This window comes from Stenella coeruleoalba (assembly GCF_951394435.1).
Source record: "Stenella coeruleoalba genome assembly, contig: scaffold_28, whole genome shotgun sequence".
In the NCBI taxonomy this organism is placed as follows: Eukaryota; Metazoa; Chordata; class Mammalia; order Artiodactyla; family Delphinidae; genus Stenella; species Stenella coeruleoalba.
The window spans coordinates 1,361,609-1,380,208 of NW_027645921.1; the positions used below are offsets into that span (position 1 = coordinate 1,361,609).

At 44.6% G+C, this 18,600-nt stretch overlaps 1 long non-coding RNA gene and 1 pseudogene across 22 annotated transcripts in view; one reads left to right on the forward strand and one right to left on the reverse strand.

Annotated features, from left to right (window-relative positions):
* The window catches only part of LOC307181468, a 1,676,472-nt gene that overhangs the window by 470,596 nt on the left and 1,187,276 nt on the right, over nucleotides 1-18,600 (reverse strand). Inside the window, exon 3 of one of the 21 annotated variants that reach the window (XR_013826845.1) lies at nucleotides 4,594-4,671. The exons of 19 other annotated variants lie outside the window; for them this stretch is intronic. This is a non-coding gene — a long non-coding RNA (uncharacterized lncRNA). Of the gene's footprint in view, nucleotides 1-4,593; nucleotides 4,672-14,840; nucleotides 14,871-18,600 lie in introns of those variants that run through there. One more of the 21 variants, XR_013826853.1, reaches the window with a different exon arrangement.
* On the forward strand, nucleotides 6,749-7,880 carry LOC307181466 (protein-L-isoaspartate O-methyltransferase domain-containing protein 2-like; annotated as a pseudogene). Its single transcript has one exon. The product of its transcript is annotated as a protein-L-isoaspartate O-methyltransferase domain-containing protein 2-like (transcript).

The window sequence follows — 18,600 nt, forward strand, 5'->3', positions numbered from 1 at the left end:
GCTACACAGGAACTGAATTACAGAACAGAACAGGGTCTCAAATTTAGAAAACCAACTTATGCTTGCTTAAGGGGAAAGGTGAGTTGGGGTGCTGCATAAAACCACAGATTGAAATGAGCACAGATAAAGTTCCTTAAGTCAAATATGGAATAGACAAGAGCTACTCCTTGCTCAACGAAATGGACTCAACACCGCATATTAAACGCCTAAGAATGTACCTGACTAGTAAGTATCTTAAAACCTATGGATTGCTATGTCTCCGAAAGAGAATCAAGCATGTGTACAGGGGCATAAACGCAGCAGTGATAGGATTGGAGAGGTTCGGTGAGCAAATGAAGACCCTTTGAAGTCATATTGCATGGTACCCATTCCACGGGTTTCAACTACCCAGGTTTTAGGTATTCTTCCTTCAGCTAAAACATGCATGTGGAACCCAGAGTATGATCAACCATGTGATCGGGAGACGTGTTCAAATATGTTTCAGTTTTCGTACCCTGGTACTCGGGTGCAACATTCCAGACGCTTTACTAACACTCTCCCGACTTGGAGAGTCAGTGTCTTTAACCTCCTGTTTGGCCCAGTTTGCAATTTCTGCGGAAGATGAACAGGAATAGCGAGAACCAATGAGAGACTAGCTGGAGGTGTCTGGACGGGCAAATTTAACTCTCATTTCCCACCAGGAAGAGGAATTAACCAAAGGCTCAGCGTGCCGTGCCGGAACCAGATTAGGGCCTGAAGCCATCCTGCGGTGTTGCGGCCAGCTCACAAGAAAGCGAGTTGAAGAAAGGAGCTCAGGGGCACTGTAATTCACAAACCTGCAGAGTTATAAATGACAGCTATCGTCCAAAAATAGACTGAAGTAAGGCTGCCAAGAGGACTTGAAAGCGGGGCAGAATTGCAGGAAACCGATTTCAGGAGGTAGACTGGAATTGCATTGAAAGCATAGGAAAAGAGGCAGAACGTCCACAATGATGCACTTGGCCAAAAAGGGCGTATGCGTTTTTTCCTGAATATATTCAGGAAAAAACGCATACGCCCTTTTTGGCCAACCAAGCAAGCTTGCAAAGGAAATCTGCACTACAATGAAGTCTCACTTCCCCCCCGGTCAAAAGGGCCATCTGAAAAAAGTGTAAAATCCAGAAAGGCAGGACAGGCCATGGAGAACTGGGAGCCTTGTTATGGTGATGGGTGGGATGTAAATTGCCAACAGACACTCGGGAGAAGTGTATGGTGTTTCCTGAAACATCTAAAAAACAAAGCAACAGAGCCTAGGGCACTTCCACTTATGGTCCTATAGCTTAGGGAAATTAAAATAAAAAAGACACAGCCACCCCAAAGTTTGGGACGCCTCTGTTTACAGGAACCTCGTTTACAGTACAAGTTCAACATCGCAGAAGGTGAAAAATGGATAAAGAAGTTCTGGTATTTACTTACAAAGCAATATCACTCAGCAATGAAATCTGTGTCATCAGGCCCTTAGCAGCACAATGAGTGGATTCAGGTATGATGATTCTAACTGAAATAAGTCACACAGAAAAAGAAACATCATAAGATATCAGTAATACACGGAATGTAAACTTGGCTACACAGGAACTGAATTACAGAACAGAACAGGGTCTCAAATTTAGAAAACCAACTTATGCTTGCTTAAGGGGAAAGGTGAGTTGGGGTGCTGCATAAAACCAGAGATTGAAATGAGCACAGATAAAGTTCCTTAAGCCAAATATGGAATAGACAAGAGCTACTCCTTGCTCAACGAAATGGACTCAACACCGCATATTAAACGCCTAAGAATGTACCTGACTAGTAAGTATCTTAAAACCTATGGATTGCTATGTCTCCGAAAGAGAATCAAGCATGTGTACAGTGGCATAAACGCAGCAGTGATAGGATTGGGGAGGTTCGGTGAGCAAATGAAGACCCTTTGAAGTCATATTGCATGGTACCCATTCCACGGGTTTCAACTACCCAGGTTTTAGGTATTCTTCCTTCAGCTAAAACATGCATGTGGAACCCAAGTATGATCAACCATGTGAACGGGAGACGTGTTCAAATATGTCTCAGTTTTCCTCCCCTGGTACTCGGGTGCAACATTCCAGACGCTTTACTAACACTCTCCCCACTTGGAGAGTCAGTCCCTTTAACCTCCTGTTTGGCCCAGTTTGCAATTTCTGCGGAAGATGAACAGGAATAGCGAGAACCAATGAGAGGCTAGCTGGAGGTGTCTGGACGGGCAAATTTAACTCTCATTTCCCACCAGGAAGAGGAAATAACCAAAGGCTCAGTGTGCCGTGCCGGAACCAGATTAGGGCCTGAAGCCATCCTGCGGTGTTGCGGCCAGGTCACAAGAAAGCGAGTTGAAGAAAGGAGCTCAGGGGCACTGTAATTCACAAACCTGCAGAGTTATAAATGACAGCTATCGTCCAAAAATAGACTGAAGTAAGGCTGCCAAGAGGACTTGAAAGCGGGGCAGAATTGCAGGAAACCGATTTCAGGAGGTAGACTGGAATTGCATTGAAAGCATAGGAAAAGAGGCAGAACGTCCACAATGATGCACTTGGCCAAAAAGGGCGTATGCGTTTTTTCCTGAATATATTCAGGAAAAAATGCATACGCCCTTTTTGGCCAACCAAGCAAGCTTGCAAAGGAAATCTGCACTACAATGAAGTCTCACTTCCCCCCCGGTCAAAAGGGCCATCTGAAAAAAGTGTAAAATCCAGAAAGGCAGGACAGGCCATGGAGAACTGGGAGCCTTGTTATGGTGATGGGTGGGATGTAAATTGCCAACAGACACTCGGGAGAAGTGTATGGTGTTTCCTGAAACATCTAAAAAACAAAGCAACAGAGCCTAGGGCACTTCCACTTATGGTCCTATAGCTTAGGGAAATTAAAATCAAAAAGACACAGCCACCCCAAAGTTTGGGACGCCTCTGTTTACAGGAACCTCGTTTACAGTACAAGTTCAACATCGCAGAAGGTGAAAAATGGATAAAGAAGTTCTGGTATTTACTTACAAAGCAATATCACTCAGCAATGAAATCTGTGTCATCAGGCCCTTAGCAGCACAATGAGTGGATTCAGGTATGATGATTCTAACTGAAATAAGTCACACAGAAAAAGAAACATCATAAGATATCAGTAATACACGGAATGTAAACTTGGCTACACAGGAACTGAATTACAGAACAGAACAGGGTCTCAAATTTAGAAAACCAACTTATGCTTGCTTAAGGGGAAAGGTGAGTTGGGGTGCTGCATAAAACCAGAGATTGAAATGAGCACAGATAAAGTTCCTTAAGCCAAATATGGAATAGACAAGAGCTACTCCTTGCTCAACGAAATGGACTCAACACCGCATATTAAACGCCTAAGAATGTACCTGACTAGTAAGTATCTTAAAACCTATGGATTGCTATGTCTCCGAAAGAGAATCAAGCATGTGTACAGGGGCATAAACGCAGCAGTGATAGGATTGGGGAGGTTCGGTGAGCAAATGAAGACCCTTTGAAGTCATATTGCATGGTACCCATTCCACGGGTTTCAACTACCCAGGTTTTAGGTATTCTTCCTTCAGCTAAAACATGCATGTGGAACCCAAGTATGATCAACCATGTGAACGGGAGACGTGTTCAAATATGTCTCAGTTTTCCTCCCCTGGTACTCGGGTGCAACATTCCAGACGCTTTACTAACACTCTCCCCACTTGGAGAGTCAGCGCCTTTAACCTCCTGTTTGGCCCAGTTTGCAATTTCTGCGGAAGATGAACAGGAATAGCGAGAACCAATGAGAGGCTAGCTGGAGGTGTCTGGACAGGCAAATTTAACTCTCATTTCCCACCAGGAAGAGGAAATAACCAAAGGCTCAGTGTGCCGTGCCGGAACCAGATTAGGGCCTGAAGCCATCCTGCGGTGTTGCGGCCAGCTCACAAGAAAGCGAGTTGAAGAAAGGAGCTCAGGGGCACTGTAATTCACAAACCTGCAGAGTAATAAATGACAGCTATCATCCAAAAATAGACTGAAGTAAGGCTGCCAAGAGGAGTTGAAAGTGGGGCAGAATTGCAGGAAACCGATTTCAGGAGGTAGACTGGAATTGCATTGAAAGCATAGGAAAAGAGGCAGAACGTCCACAATGATGCACTTGGCCAAAAAGGGCGTATGCGTTTTTCCCTGAATATATTCAGGAAAAAACGCATACGCACTTTTTGGCCAACCAAGCAAGCTTGCAAAGGAAATCTGCACTACAATGAAGTCTCACTTCCCCCCGGTCAAAAGGGCCATCTGAAAAAAGTGTAAAATCCAGAAAGGCAGGACAGGCCATGGAGAACTGGGAGCCTTGTTATGCTGAAGGGCGGGATGTAAATTGCCAACAACCACTAGGGAGAAGTGTATGGTGTTTCCTGAAACATCTAAAAAACAAAGCAACAGAACCTAGGGCACTTCCACTTATGGTCCTATAGCTTAGGGAAATTAAATTCAAAAAGACACAGCCACCCCAAAGTTTGGAAAAGCTCTGTTTACAAGAACCTCGTTTACAGTACAAGTTCAACATCGCAGAATGTGAAAAATGGATAAAGAAGTTGTGGTATTTACTTACAAAGCAATATCACACAGCAATGAAATCTGTGTCATCAGGCCCTTAGCAGCACAATGAGTGGATTCAGGTATGATGATTCTAACTGAAATAAGTCACACAGAAAAAGAAACATCATAAGATATCAGTAATACACGGAATGTAAACTTGGCTACACAGGAACTGAATTACAGAACAGAACAGGGTCTCAAATTTAGAAAACCAACTTATGCTTGCTTAAGGGGAAAGGTGAGTTGGGGTGCTGCATAAAACCAGAGATTGAAATGAGCACAGATAAAGTTCCTTAAGCCAAATATGGAATAGACAAGAGCTACTCCTTGCTCAACGAAATGGACTCAACACCCCATATTAAACGCCTAAGAATGTACCTGACTAGTAAGTATCTTAAAACCTATGGATTGCTATGTCTCCGAAAGAGAATCAAGCATGTGTACAGGGGCATAAACGCAGCAGTGATAGGATTGGAGAGGTTCGGTGAGCAAATGAAGACCCTTTGAAGTCATATTGCATGGTACCCATTCCACGGGTTTCAACTACCCAGGTTTAAGGTATTCTTCCTTCAGCTAAAACATGCATGTGGAACCTAGAGTATGATCAACCATGTGATCGGGAGACGTGTTCAAATATGTCTCAGTTTTCCTACCCTGGTACTCGGGTGCAACATTCCAGATGCTTTACTAACACTCTCCCCACTTGGAGAGTCAGTCCCTTTAACCTCCTGTTTGGCCCAGTTTGCAATTTCTGCGGAAGATGAACAGGAATAGCGAGAACCAATGAGAGGCTAGCTGGAGGTGTCTGGACGGGCAAATTTAACTCTCATTTCCCACCAGGAAGAGGAAATAACCAAAGGCTCAGCGTGCCGGGCCGGAACCAGATTAGGGCCTGAAGCCATCCTGCGGTGTTGCGGCCAGCTCACAAGAAAGCGAGTTGAAGAAAGGAGCTCAGGGGCACTGTAATTCACAAACCTGCAGAGTTATAAATGACAGCTATCGTCCAAAAATAGACTGAAGTAAGGCTGCCAAGAGGACTTGAAAGCGGGGCAGAATTGCAGGAAACCGATTTCAGGAGGTAGACTGGAATTGCATTGAAAGCATAGGAAAAGAGGCAGAACGTCCACAATGATGCACTTGGCCAAAAAGGGCGTATGCGTTTTTTCCTGAATATATTCAGGAAAAAACGCATACGCCCTTTTTGGCCAACCAAGCAAGCTTGCAAAGGAAATCTGCACTACAATGAAGTCTCACTTCCCCCCGGTCAAAAGGGCCATCTGAAAAAAGTGTAAAATCCAGAAAGGCAGGACAGGCCATGGAGAACTGGGAGCCTTGTTATACTGATGGGCGGGATGTAAATTGCCAACAGATACTCGGGAGAAGTGTATGGTGTTTCCTGAAACATCTAAAAAACAAAGCAACAGAGCCTAGGGCACTTCCACTTATGGTCCTCTAGCTTAGGGAAATTAAAATCAAAAAGACACAGCCACCCCAAAGTTTGGGACGCCTCTGTTTACAAGAACCTCGTTTACAGTACAAGTTCAACATCGCAGAAAGTGAAAAATGGATAAAGAAGTTGTGGTATTTACTTACAAAGCAATATCACTCAGCAATGAAATCTGTGTCATCAGGCCCTTAGCAGCACAATGAGTGGATTCAGGTATGATGATTCTAACTGAAATAAGTCACACAGAAAAAGAAACATCATAAGATATCAGTAGGGCGGAGGTCGGGGCTGCGTAGTGGGAGGCGGACTGGCGAGGGGCGCCGGAAGAGCTGCAGGTGCGGCCCAGCGGCCGATTCCGCGGGCCCGCCGAGCCAGGAGGTACTGAGCCGCCGCCGCTGCCGCCGCCGCCCTCGGCCCGGCCTGCAGCGGGGTATGGGGGCGGTGCGGCCCCTCGTCCCCCTCCCCCTCTCTCCCTCCTCTCCACCCCTCCCCTTCCCGTGGTCCCGGGCTCCCGGACCCTCCCCCAGGGCCGCATTCTCCTCTCCCCGTCTTCCTGTCCTCTTCCGCTGTCCTCTCGTTCCCCACCCCCAAGCATAAACACCCCTCCGCGTCCCAGGCGTCTCCCGTCGCCCCTCCCCCCTCCCCGGGGGTCTGCCCTCCAGCGTTCCGGGGGTTCCCGAGGTCTCTCCAGCGGCAGCTTTCTGTAAGCGTGGTCCCGAAGATGGGAGGCGCGGTGAGTGCTGGTGAAGACAACGACGAGCTGATAGACCATCTGAAGGCGGCGCAGTACATCCGCTCCGAGCTGGTGGAGCAGGCCTTCCGAGCTGTTGACCGCGCCGACTATTACCTCGAGGAGTTTAAGGAGAACGCGTACAAGGACCTGGCGTGGAAGCACGGGAACATCCACCTCTCTGCTCCGTGCATCTATTCGGAGGTGATGGAGGCCCTGGACCTGCAGCCTGGCCTTTCCTTCCTGAACCTGGGCAGCGGCACCGGCTACCTCAGCTCCATGGTGGGGCTCATCCTCGGTCCTTTTGGTGTGAACCACGGGGTGGAACTCCATTCAGATGTGACAGAGTATGCGAAGCAGAAGCTGGACTTTTTCATCAGGACGAGTGACAGCTTCGACAAGTTTGACTTCTGCGAGCCCTCCTTCGTCACCGGCAATTGCCTGGAGATCTCTCCAGGCTGCTCTCAGTATGACCGGGTGTACTGCGGGGCAGGCGTGCAGAAGCAGCATGAGGGATACATGAAGAGCCTCCTCAAAGTCGGGGGCGTCCTGGTCATGCCGCTGGAAGAGAAGTTGACTAAGATAACTCGGACGGGTCCTTCCGCCTGGGAAACCAAAAAGATTCTGGCTGTGTCTTTTGCTCCACTCGTCCAGCCCTGCCAGTCGGAGTCAGGAGAATCACGACTTGTCCACACCCCTGGCGGTTCGCAGCCTCCAGGACCTGGCGCGCATTGCCATCCGGGGCACCATTAAGAAGGTCATCCACCAGGAAGCTGTGAACAAAAACGGGAACGGACTGAAGAACACTCCCAGGTTTAAACGGAGGAGAGTTCGCCGCCACCGAATGGAAACGATTGTCTTTTTGGACAAAGAGGTGTTTGCCAGTCGGCTCTCCAACCCCTCTGATGACACCAGCTGCGGAGACCTGGAAGACGAGCGGCAAGAAGAAGAGGTGACAACCCCGCCGGACACCAAGCCCGAGCCCCCGGTGAACTTCCTGCGTGAGAAGGTCCTGAGCCTCCCTCTGCCAGATCCCCTGAAGTACTACCTGCTTTATTACAGAGAAAAGTAAGTCTGTGGTCCAGGGGAGGAGGCCAAGCCTTCCTGGAGGGCTGCCCGCAGCAGGTGCACTGGAGGAGGAAGGGGCTCCTGCTCTGCATCTCGTCTTCTCGTCTGTCCTTGACTGTCCTGTAGAGTTTTCATCCAGTCATCTGATTTCTGTAAACATAGTCTGACAAACATAAGGTGCAAGGGGGAATGTCTCAAAAGGGCGAGAGTCTCCTGGAGGAGGGGTTGACTTCACACTCTCAGGAAATGCTGAGGTCTACACGTGGAGGTGGCCTGGAGACCGTTTCTTACACAAGGTACACGTGTCTGCATCAGAAAGGAAAACTGAAGTTGAAATTAATCTGTGTTTCTTATAAAAGGTGAGACAAAAAGCACAAGTTGTTAAGTGTATGAAATCTTTTCTGAGTGGGACACGCCTATGTGCAAGTTTGAATTTTACGGAATCAACCTCTTAATTACTGGCACCGAGTAATTAAAGATTTATTAAAAGATTAATTTAAAAGATTTAACTAAATGTTTTAGTTATTTGGAACGTGGATACTTGATTGAAAAGCCCTCTCTTATTTTAAGTAAATTAATTACATCTTACGTGAGTTGTCAATTGTAATTTTAAAAAACAAAAATTGTGATGGGGAGAGGAATGAACGTATCAGATTGCCAGGTGTCTTTGTGGAATTGCAAAAGAATTCCAAGGCATTTTTTTCTGACACCTTTTGTTACCTTTAAAGTAACCAACATTGAGTAATCCCGTCAAAGAAAGTCCTGAAGAATGAAACAAGTGTTGTGTGTAAGTAATGAGCTGCATTACTTTTGCCCCAGAGACAGAGAGTACTGTTGACTCAACTTTAAATACAGTCAACGGTGTCTAAGGCTCAGTCCTCAGAGCAGGTGGGAAGTACTGGCTGCAGGAAATGGATTGGGGACGGTGTAGACGGCCTGTGGGTTGGTGTTTTGTTTTTTTTTTCAGTTGGCTATTGTTCTGTAATCACATAACAGTACTGATTCATAGATTTTATCTTTTATAATTCTGGAGAAAAATATTTGTTAGTTTTGTAATTTTTCCTAAGAACAAACGCGTGTTTGGTACATTGCATTAGAACAGTTTCACTCAAGTTTGACTTGTGGAATCCATCTTCTCCAGCGCTGTGTGTTGAGAGCTTCCTGTCTTATTAAGTCGTGGGTCTAGAAGAAGAGGCCGTCCTTTTAGTTAGGTGGCAGGATGTTTACAAGTGACACTGCTTCTTCCAAAACATTGGTTCTTTTCAGACTTTTCAGTTTTAACCAAAGTTAAACCCCAAATCAGAGTCATCCAGATTTTATGATTCATTTGATCTCTCAGCCTCTCAGGAGTTGCTGGATTTCAGTGTCTTTGTGGTTTTACCAGCTTCGCGGAGTTCTGGTTATTTTGTTTTGCCATTTATGCTTTTTTAAAGTAACTGAGTCATTTTATCACAGAAAACTGCGTGCACACATAGCTGGGAAAGCGGGTGTATTGCCCTAAATGGGTACCGTTAAGCTGTTGTAAAGAAGGGTTTCTTCATAGTCGTGTTTACCTGCCTTTAACTGAACGTCAAGCCTCATTGTCTCAGAGAGAAAAGCATGAGTCACGTTTACTTGCTAAGACTTCGGTTTGCAGATCTTGTTGACGTCATTCTAATTGATTTGTAGAGACCTCTGCAACACGTGGACGTTTTTGGACATGATATCTGAAATATTTTATATTAGGTGGCTTGACTAAATGTTTTTCTGTAATTGTATATGGATTTCCTTTTTTTTCAACCACATTTGCCTTTATGCTAGATTGTAGAAAGTCTTTGCGAGGCATAAGACATGTTTTCCCCTATGTATGTTAAACCTTTCCTAACATTTTGTATTTACATGTTGGTTTGTGACTTTTAAACCAGAATTTGGTTACAAGATATATATATATATAGATATTGAATATAATATATGTGAAATAATTTGGTATTGATCTATCTAATAAACATAAAGGAGAATCATCAGTGAGTTTCCCTGTGTGTCAGCACCTTTCTCCGGAGTCAGTATGAGACACTACTTTCTGTTTTCAGACAGATGACTTATATATATAGTCTGTGTTGTCTGCAAGCTCTGTATTGTAAACCACATTCTAGACAATGGCTGACTTTTGTGTTTCGATTAGTCTGTATTTTTATATGTGACTTTCGTCTTTCAAGTAGTGCAGCCATAGACATGTGCAAAACAAGCAACAAATGTATAATATTAAGCACATAAGACAGAAGCCAGCTGCGTATTTAAAAGTATTTTTGCCCATCTGGAACTTTCAGGGGATTAAGGCGAGAAATATGAAACAAAGGTTTTGATGAACTGATACACAAGCGATACCAATAAAGGTAGTTACGGCAAAAAAAAAAAAAAGATATCAGTAATACACGGAATGTAAACTTGGCTACACAGGAACTGAATTACAGAACAGAACAGGGTCTCAAATTTAGAAAACCAACTTATGCTTGCTTAAGGGTAAAGGTGAGTTGGGGTGCTGCATAAAACCAGATTGAAATGAGCACAGATAAAGTTCCTTAAGCCAAATATGGAATAGACAAGAGCTACTCCTTGCTCAACGAAATGGACTCAACACCCCATATTAAACGCCTAAGAATGTACCTGACTAGTAAGTATCTTAAAACCTATGGATTGCTATGTCTCCGAAAGAGAATCAAGCATGTGTACAGGGGCATAAACGCAGCAGTGATAGGATTGGAGAGGTTCGGTGAGCAAATGAAGACCCTTTGAAGTCATATTGCATGGTACCCATTCCACGGGTTTCAACTACCCAGGTTTAAGGTATTCTTCCTTCAGCTAAAACATGCATGTGGAACCTAGAGTATGATCAACCATGTGATCGGGAGACGTGTTCAAATATGTCTCAGTTTTCGTACCCTGGTACTCGGGTGCAACATTCCAGACGCTTTACTAACACTCTCCCGACTTGGAGAGTCAGTCCCTTTAACCTCCTGTTTGGCCCAGTTTGCAATTTCTGCGGAAGATGAACAGGAATAGCGAGAACCAATGAGAGACTAGCTGGAGGTGTCTGGACGGGCAAATTTAACTCTCATTTCCCACCAGGAAGAGGAATTAACCAAAGGCTCAGCGTGCCGTGCCGGAACCAGATTAGGGCCTGAAGCCATCCTGCGGTGTTGCGGCCAGCTCACAAGAAAGCGAGTTGAAGAAAGGAGCTCAGGGGCACTGTAATTCACAAACCTGCAGAGTTATAAATGACAGCTATCGTCCAAAAATAGACTGAAGTAAGGCTGCCAAGAGGACTTGAAAGTGGGGCAGAATTGCAGGAAACCGATTTCAGGAGGTAGACTGGAATTGCATTGAAAGCATAGGAAAAGAGGCAGAACGTCCACAATGATGCACTTGGCCAAAAAGGGCGTATGCGTTTTTTCCTGAATATATTCAGGAAAAAACGCATACGCCCTTTTTGGCCAACCAAGCAAGCTTGCAAAGGAAATCTGCACTACAATGAAGTCTCACTTCCCCCCGGTCAAAAGGGCCATCTGAAAAAAGTGTAAAATCCAGAAAGGCAGGACAGGCCATGGAGAACTGGGAGCCTTGTTATGCTGAAGGGCGGGATGTAAATTGCCAACAACCACTCGGGAGAAGTGTATGGTGTTTCCTGAAACATCTAAAAAACAAAGCAACAGAGCCTAGGGCAGTTCCACTTATGGTCCTATAGCTTAGGGAATTTAAAATCAAAAAGACACAGCCACCCCAAAGTTTGGAACGGCTCTGTTTACAAGAACCCCGTTTACAGTACAAGTTCAACATCGCAGAAAGTGAAAAATGGATAAAAAAGTTGTGGTATTTACTTACAAAGCAATATCACTCAGCAATGAAATCTGTGTCATCAGGCCCTTAGCAGCACAATGAGTGGATTCAGGTATGATGATTCTAAGTGAAATAAGTCACACAGAAAAAGAAACATCATAAGATATCAGTAATACACGGAATGTAAACTTGGCTACACAGGAACTGAATTACAGAACAGAACAGGGTCTCAAATTTAGAAAACCAACTTATGCTTGCTTAAGGGGAAAGGTGAGTTGGGGTGCTGCATAAAACCAGAGATTGAAATGAGCACAGATAAAGTTCCTTAAGCCAAATATGGAATAGACAAGAGCTACTCCTTGCTCAACGAAATGGACTCAACACCCCATATTAAACGCCTAAGAATGTTCCTGACTATTAAGTATCTTAAAACCTATGGATTGCTATGTCTCCGAAAGAGAATCAAGCATGTGTACAGGGGCATAAACGCAGCAGTGATAGGGTTGGAGAGGTTCGTGAGCAAATGAAGACCCTTTGAAGTCATATTGCATGGTACCCATTCCACGGGTTTCAACTACCCAGGTTTAAGGTATTCTTCCTTCAGCTAAAACATGCATGTGGAACCTAGAGTATGATCAACCATGTGATCGGTAGACGTGTTAAAATATGTCTCAGTTTTCGTACGCTGGTACTCGGGTGCAACATTCCAGACGCTTTACTAACACTCTCCCCACTTGGAGAGTCAGTCCCTTTAACCTCCTGTTTGGCCCAGTTTGCAATTTCTGTGGAAGATGAACAGGAATAGCGAGAACCAATGAGAGACTAGGTGGAGGTGTCTGGATGGGCAAATTTAACTCTCATTTCCCACCAGGAAGAGGAATTAACCAAAGGCTCAGCGTGCCATGCCAGAAACAGATTAGGGCCTGAAGCCATCCTGCGGTGTTGCGGCCAGGTCACAAGAAAGCGAGTTGAAGAAAGGAGCTCAGGGGCACTGTAATTCACAAACCTGCAGAGTTATAAATGACAGCTATCGTCCAAAAATAGACTGAAGTAAGGCTGCCAAGAGGACTTGAAAGCGGGGCAGAATTGCAGGAAACTGATTTCAGGAGGTAGACTGGAATTGCATTTCAAGCATAGGAAAAGAGGCAGAACGTCCACAATGATGCACTTGGCCAAAAAGGGCGTATGCGTTTTTTCCTGAATATATTCAGGAAAAAACGCATACGCCCTTTTTGGCCAACCAAGCAAGCTTGCAAAGGAAATCTGCACTACAATGAAGTCTCACTTCCCCCCCGGTCAAAAGGGCCATCTGAAAAAAGTGTAAAATCCAGAAAGGCAGGACAGGCCATGGAGAACTGGGAGCCTTGTTATGCTGAAGGGCGGGATGTAAATTGCCAACAACCACTCGGGAGAAGTGTATGGTGTTTCCTGAAACATCTAAAAAACAAAGCAACAGAGCCTAGGGCAGTTCCACTTATGGTCCTATAGCTTAGGGAATTTAAAATCAAAAAGACACAGCCACCCCAAAGTTTGGAACGGCTCTGTTTACAAGAACCCCGTTTACAGTACAAGTTCAACATCGCAGAAAGTGAAAAATGGATAAAAAAGTTGTGGTATTTACTTACAAAGCAATATCACTCAGCAATGAAATCTGTGTCATCAGGCCCTTAGCAGCACAATGAGTGGATTCAGGTATGATGATTCTAACTGAAATAAGTCACACAGAAAAAGAAACATCATAAGATATCAGTAATACACGGAATGTAAACTTGGCTACACAGGAACTGAATTACAGAACAGAACAGGGTCTCAAATTTAGAAAACCAACTTATGCTTGCTTAAGGGGAAAGGTGAGTTGGGGTGCTGCATAAAACCAGAGATTGAAATGAGCACAGATAAAGTTCCTTAAGCCAAATATGGAATAGACAAGAGCTACTCCTTGCTCAATGAAATGGACTCAACACCCCATATTAAACGCCTAAGAATGTTCCTGACTAGTAAGTATCTTAAAACCTATGGATTGCTATGTCTCCGAAAGAGAATCAAGCATGTGTACAGGGGCATAAACGCAGCAGTGATAGGATTGGAGAGGTTCATGAGCAAATGAAGACCCTTTGAAGTCATATTGCATGGTACCCATTCCACGGGTTTCAACTACCCAGGTTTAAGGTATTCTTCCTTCAGCTAAAACATGCATGTGGAACCTAGAGTATGATCAACCATGTGATCGGGAGACGTGTTCAAATATGTCTCAATTTTCGTACGCTGGTACTCGGGTGCAACATTCCAGACGCTTTACTAACTCTCCCCACTTGGAGAGTCAGTCCCTTTAACCTCCTGTTTGGCCCAGTTTGCAATTTCTGTGGAAGATGAACAGGAATAGCGAGAACCAATGAGAGACTAGGTGGAGGTGTCTGGATGGGCAAATTTAACTCTCATTTCCCACCAGGAAGAGGAATTAACCAAAGGCTCAGCGTGCCGTGCCAGAACCAGATTAGGGCCTGAAGACATCCTGCGGTGTTGCGGCCAGGTCACAAGAAAGCGAGTTGAAGAAAGGAGCTCAGGGGCACTGTAATTCACAAACCTGCAGAGTTATAAATGACAGCTATCGTCCAAAAATAGACTGAAGTAAGGCTGCCAAGAGGACTTGAAAGCAGGGCAGAATTGCAGGAAACCGATTTCAGGAGGTAGACTGGAATTGCATTGAAAGCATAGGAAAAGAGGCAGAACGTCCACAATGATGCACTTGGCCAAAAAGGGCGTATGCGTTTTCTCCTGAATATATTCAGGAAAAAACGCATACGCCCTTTTTGGCCAACCAAGCAAGCTTGCAAAGGAAATCTGCACTACAATGAAGTCTCACTTCCCCCCGGTCAAAAGGGCCATCTGAAAAAAGTGTAAAATCCAGAAAGGCAGGACAGGCCATGGAGAACTGGGAGCCTTGTTATGCTGAAGGGCGGGATGTAAATTGCCAACAACCACTCGGGAGAAGTGTATGGTGTTTCCTGAAACATCTAAAAAACAAAGCAACAGAGCCTAGGGCACTTCCACTTATGGTCCTATAGATTAGGGAATTTAAAATCAAAAAGACACAGCCACCCCAAAGTTTGGAATGGCTCTGTTTACAAGAACCTCGTTTACAGTACAAGTTCAACATCGCAGAAAGTGAAAAATGGATAAAGAAGTTGTGGTATTTACTTACAAAGCAATGTCACTCAGCAATGAAATCTGTGTCATCAGGCCCTTAGCAGCACAATGAGTGGATTCAGGTATGATGATTCTAACTGAAATAAGTCACACAGAAAAAGAAACATCATAAGATATCAGTAATACACGGAATGTAAACTTGGCTACACAGGAACTGAATTACAGAACAGAACAGGGTCTCAAATTTAGAAAACCAACTTATGCTTGCTTAAGGGTAAAGGTGAGTTGGGGTGCTGCATAAAACCAGAGATTGAAATGAGCACAGATAAAGTTCCTTAAGCCAAATATGGAATAGACAAGAGCTACTCCTTGCTCAACGAAATGGACTCAACACCCCATATTAAACGCCTAAGAATGTTCCTGACTAGTAAGTATCTTAAAACCTATGGATTGCTATGTCTCCGAAAGAGAATCAAGCATGTGTACAGGGGCATAAACGCAGCAGTGATAGGATTGGAGAGGTTCGTGAGCAAATGAAGACCCTTTGAACTCATATTGCATGGTACCCATTCCACGGGTTTCAACTACCCAGGTTTAAGGTATTCTTCCTTCAGGTAAAACATGCATGTGGAACCTAGAGTATGATCAACCATGTGATCGGGAGACGTGTTCAAATATGTCTCAGTTTTCGTACGCTGGTACTCGGGTGCAACATTCCAGACGCTTTACTAACACTCTCCCGACTTGGAGAGTCAGTCCCTTTAACCTCCTGTTTGGCCCAGTTTGCAATTTCTGCGGAAGATGAACAGGAATAGCGAGAACCAATGAGAGGCTAGCTGCAGGTGTCTGGACGGGCAAATTTAACTCTCATTTCCCACCAGGAAGAGGAATTAACCAAAGGCTCAGCATGCCGGGCCGGAACCAGATTAGGGCCTGTAGCCATCCTGCGGTGTTGCGGCCAGCTCACAAGAAAGCGAGTTGAAGAAAGGAGCTCAGGGGCACTGTAATTCACAAACCTGCAGAGTTATAAATGACAGCTATCGTCCAAAAATAGACTGAAGTAAGGCTGCCAAGAGGACTTGAAAGCGGGGCAGAATTGCAGGAAACCGATTTCAGGAGGTAGACTGGAATTGCATTGAAAGCATAGGAAAAGAGGCAGAACGTCCACAATGATGCACTTGGCCAAAAAGGGCGTATGCGTTTTTTCCTGAATATATTCAGGAAAAAACGCATACGCCCTTTTTGGCCAACCAAGCAAGCTTGCAAAGGAAATCTGCACTACAATGAAGTCTCACTTCCCCCCGGTCAAAAGGGCCATCTGAAAAAAGTGTAAAATCCAGAAAGGCAGGACAGGCCATGGAGAACTGGGAGCCTTGTTATGCTGATGGGCGGGATGTAAATTGCCAACAGACACTCGGGAGAAGTGTATGGTGTTTCCTGAAACATCTAAAAAACAAAGCAACAGAGCCTAGGGCACTGCCACTTATGGTCCTATAGCTTAGGGAAATTAAAATCAAAAAGACACAGCCACCCCAAAGTTTGGGACGCCTCTGTTTACAAGAACCTCGTTTACAGTACAAGTTCAACATCGCAGAAAGTGAAAAATGGATAAAGAAGTTGTGGTATTCACTTACAAAGCAATATCACTCAGCAATGAAATCTATGTCATCAGGCCCTTAGCAGCACAATGAGTGGATTCAGTTATGATGATTCTAACTGAAATAAGTCACACAGAAAAAGAAACATCATAAGATATCAGTAATACACGGAATGTAAACTTGGCTACACAGGAACTGAATTACAGAACAGAACAGGGTCTCAAATTTCGAAAACCAACTTATGCTTGCTTAAGGGGAAAGGTGAGTTGGGGTGCTGCATAAAACCAGAGATTGAAATGAGCACAGATAAAGTTCCTTAAGCCAAATATGGAATAGACAAGAGCTACTCCTTGCTCAACGAAATGGACTCAACACCCCATATTAAACGCCTAAGAATGTACCTGACTAGTAAGTATCTTAAAACCTATGGATTGCTATGTCTCCGAAAGAGAATCAAGCATGTGTACAGGGGCATAAACGCAGCAGTGATAGGATTGGAGAGGTTCGTGAGCAAATGAAGACCCTTTGAAGTCATATTGCATGGTACCCATTCCACGGGTTTCAACTACCCAGGTTTAAGGTATTCTTCCTTCAGCTAAAACATGCATATGGAACCTACAGTATGATCAACCATGTGATCGGGAGACGTGTTCAAATATGTCTCAGTTTTCGTACCCTGGTACTCGGGTGCAACATTCCAGACGCTTTACTAACACTCTCCCCACTTGGCGAGTCAGTCCCTTTAACCTCCTGTTTGGCCCAGTTTGCAATTTCTGTGGAAGATGAACAGGATTAGCAAGAACCAATGAGAGACTAGCTGGAGGTGTCTGGATGGGCAAATTTAACTCTCATTTCCCACCAGGAAGAGGAATTAACCAAAGGCTCAGCGTGCCATGCCAGAACCAGATTAGGGCCTGAAGACATCCTGCGGTGTTGCGGCCAGGTCACAAGAAAGCGAGTTGAAGAAAGGAGCTCAGGGGCACTGTAATTCACAAACCTGCAGAGTTATAAATGACAGCTATCGTCCAAAAATAGACTGAAGTAAGGCTGCCAAGAGGACTTGAAAGTGGGGCAGAATTGCAGGAAACCGATTTCAGGAGGTAGACTGGAATTGCATTGAAAGCATAGGAAAAGAGGCAGAACGTCCACAATGATGCACTTGGCCAAAAAGGGCGTATGCGTTTTTTCCTGAATATATTCAGGAAAAAACGCATACGCCCTTTTTGGCCAACCAAGCAAACTTGCAAAGGAAATCTGCACTACAATGAAGTCTCACTTCCCCCCGGTCAAAAGGGCCATCTGAAAAAAGTGTAAAATCCAGAAAGGCAGGACAGGCCATGGAGAACTGGGAGCCTTGTTATGCTGATGGGCGGGATGTAAATTGCCAACAGACACTCGGGAGAAGTGTATGGTGTTTCCTGAAACATCTAAAATACAAAGCAAGAGAGCCTAGGGCACTTCCACTTATGGTCCTATAGCTTAGGGAAATTAAAATCAAAAAGACACAGCCACCCCAAAGTTTGGGACGCCTCCGTTTACAAGAACCTCGTATACCGTACAAGTTCAATATCACAGAAAGTGAAAAATGGATAAAGAACTTGTGGTACTTACGTACAATGCAGTATCACTCAGCAATGAAATCTATGTCATCAGGCCCGTAGCAGCATAATGAGTGGATTCAGGTACGATGATTCTAACTGAAATAAGTCACACAGAAAAAGAAACATCATAAGATATCACTAATACACGGAATGTAAACTTGGCTACACAGGAACTGCATTCCAAAACAGAACAGGGTCTCAAATTTAGAAAACCAACTTATGCTTGCTTAAGGGGAAAGGTGAGTTGGGGTGCTGCATAAAACCAGAGATTGAAATGAGCACAGATAAAGTTCCTTAAGCCAAATATGGAATAGACAAGAGCTACTCCTTGCTCAACGAAATGGACTCAACACCGCATATTAAACGCCTAAGAATGTACCTGACTAGTAAGTATCTTAAAACCTATGGATTGCTATGTCTCCAAAAGAGAATCAAGCGTGTGTACAGGGGCATAAACGCAGTAGTGATAGGATTGGAGAGGTTCGGTGAGCAAATGAAGACCCTTTGAAGTCATATTGCATGGTACCCATTCCACGGGTCTCAACTCTCCAGGTTTAAGGTATTCTTCCTTCAGCTAAAACATGCATGTGGAACCCAGAGTATGATCAACCATGTG